Raw genomic sequence first — 3,219 nt, 5'->3', positions numbered from 1 at the left:
CAATGATGGATGAACCTATCAAATTTGTTGGCAGGCACTGTATTTTCCATATGAAGGGCAAGGTGTCAAGTGTTGAAATCCAAACCCATATCGAATGTTTTTCTTCTGTTTTTTTTTTTATGATGTTGTTCAGTCAAATTATTGTACATAAATTGTAAATAAGTTTGTTTTAGTCGAATTATGATAAACAAAATTGTGTTTGAGCTTGTTGTCGGTATAGTTTTTTTTGGTATTTATTCCAACATTTCGGAATTATGAAATTGCAACTTTAGTGGATAAAAGAATTTGTCTAAACAATTTGCTGGTCGCTTCTTTCGTGGTTATAGTCCTCCAAAGGTTTGAGGCTTTGATGTAGAAAGGGTCATTTAGTCAGGACTATATCTTCCAAACCGTTAGGAAATTTGAATTTATCTCAGAGGCAAAGTTGTAGCTCTTGTCTTAAAGAACACAAATTGTGAACACATATAACCCATCAAACTTCATCTACAAGGTCAAAATCGCCATGGTCAAATTTCACATTTTCACATTTTTGTGGTTGACGGTTGCGTATCTTTGGGCCAGAGCCGGAGAAAAAAGTATACAAATTGCTATTTTCCCCATTAACAACCCTTCATAGACATTTCGCATGTTCCAGAAAGTTGTTTATTGATGCCTTTGCTAAGCTATTGTGGTTGAGAGTTTTCTTGAATTTTGAACGGTTTAATACCTATGGAGCAGAAGCCGAGAAAAGAGGATAAAAATCGCAATTGTTTTGCTATTTTGATCATTAAGACCTGTTCCTTCAGGATTCGTATATTCTAGAAAGATGTTTATTGCGATCTGAGGTACATTTTTGTAGTTGGTTGTTTTCTTCAAATTTGATCGGTTTGATAGCTGTATAACAAAACTTGAGAACAACTTTTAAAAGAAATTTGACCATGGCGATTTTGACCTTGCAGATGGCGTTTGATTGGTTATATGTGATTACAATTTTTGTTCTATAAGACAAGAGCTACAACTTTGTCTCTGAGATAAATTCAAATTTCCTAACGGTTTGGAAGATATAGATCTGACTATATGACCCTTTTTACATCAAAGCATCAAACCTTTGGAGGCCTACAACCGCGAAAGTTGACGAGATAGGGAAAAATGGCGAGACACGTGTCTTCTCATTTTTGATGTTCTGTCACACTGTGGAGTCAGAATATGGTTAATAAAACTTCAAAAAATTACACACAGTGTAATTTTAATCTTATTATATAATGAATTATTAAATAATAATTAAACTTCCAAGTGTTATTGAATTAACAAAATTAAGAGTATCGTGCAGCAACGACCAGTGGATGCTTATGCACACGGCTGATTGTTAATCCAATTTATTTTGTTCTCTTATTCTCTCCGATAATTATGTAAACATACAAACATCCAAGCATTTATATGCTCCCACAGACATACCAGAAGAGACAATTTAGACTTTTCTCATACAAATGAGTAAACTCCGATTCATGTTTTCTTAATTATATAGGACCTACTTTTAATAGCCGAGCAGTCCGAGCGACACATCTTAAGACACCACCTGCAGATAAGTTGTAAATAGCTGAAATACACAGGAAATGTCGTCGCCTACATTACACCGAGATGTATTTTTGCTACAGTGAAAATATGATATTATCTGGCCTGGGATCGCACTAAACCATCTTCTATATATAGAACACCCCTCCAAGAGAGTTTCTTTTAATAAGTACTCTATAGAAAAAAGTTAAATGGGAGACTACTTTACTTTATTTAGAAAGATGTGCTCTGCAAGATAGAGGTCTTAAATACACATATAGAAGACCATTCCAAGAGGTCGTCAATATGTAAAAGACGCATCCAAAATGTATTCCATGGATAGAAGACCCCTACATGATTTTTCCTATGAATGGAATACGCCTCTGAGAGACCTACAATATAAAGAAGATAACTCCAAGAGGTCTTAAATAGACCCTTCCAAGCAGTCTTCTTAAAATCCCTACAAAAGGTCGTTTGTAGATAGTAGACCCCTCAAGAGATCTTCTGTGAATGGAAAAACCCTTCAAAAGATCTTCTATAGGTTTATTAATCTCCAAAAGGTAGAGGTACCTTAAAAAATTCAGGCTTGAAAAAAATATTGTTTAAAAAATCCAAGGTTAGAAAAATATTGTTTAAAAAATCCAAGGTTAGAAAAATATTGTTAAAAATATCCACAGTTGGAAAATATTGTTTAAAAAATCAACGCTTGGAAAAAATATTGTTTAAAAAATCCAAGCTTGGACAAAATATTGTTTAAAAAATCCATGCTTGGGAAAAATGTTTTTTAAAAAAATCCACTCTTGGAAAAAATATTTTTAAAAACAATCCACGCTAGAAAAAAAATTTAAACTTGAAAAAATATTTAAAAAAAAAAAAATCCTCGCTTGGAAAAATATTTACTCTCGAAAAAATATTTGAGCCAAATTTTGTCAGCCTACGTCAAATGGTTCGGCAGTTAAAGAGTTTTTACCCTATATTTGGGTTAATACTCGAAATCGGTGTACCCTTATATGGGGGCTATAAGAAATTGTGGACCTACGTTGACAAATGTTTGCAAGGATATTTTATACTCATTAAGGACTCACTGTACCAAATTACAAGCCAATTTGGTTGTATAATGTGGCTAATAGGTGAAAAATACCTTAAATCGGGAGGTACGACTATATGGGGGCTATATCAAAACATGGACCCATGGACTCCATTTTCAGCACCTTTAATACTATTGATATAAGTATGATTTGAGCCAAATTTCGACAGCCTACGTCAAGTGGTTCGGAAGTTAAAGAGTTTTTACCCAACATTTGGGTTAATACTCGGGTATTTACCCAAGTATTTACCCACTTGTTTAAAGTATTATTAAATTATGCATTTTGAAAAGATTTCACAACCTAAACCCAAAAATAGTGTGTAAGATTTTGTATTGGCGACTCAATAAAGTAAATACCCAAATAAATACCCACAAATGGGTATTTACCCGGTATTTACCCAGTTTACCGGGTATTTACGCACTGTCCATCTCTAAATATGCTGGTGTGGCATCTGGCGGAGTAAGATAACAACATTTTCCGTTGTCTATATTTAATTAATCGATGGTGAATACATTTTAGACGACCATTTTTCGCCAAACAGTAACCAGAATCGTTTTTATACGAACTTATCTATAGCGTAGCACTTGGGGTCGACGAATTA

This window comes from Musca autumnalis, unplaced genomic scaffold, assembly GCF_047663935.1.
Source record: "Musca autumnalis isolate F117 unplaced genomic scaffold, ASM4766393v1 scaffold_1, whole genome shotgun sequence".
NCBI classification, from domain to species: domain Eukaryota; kingdom Metazoa; phylum Arthropoda; class Insecta; order Diptera; family Muscidae; genus Musca; species Musca autumnalis.
The sequence above is the reverse complement of the archived record's forward strand: the minus strand, read 5'-3'. Positions refer to the sequence as shown.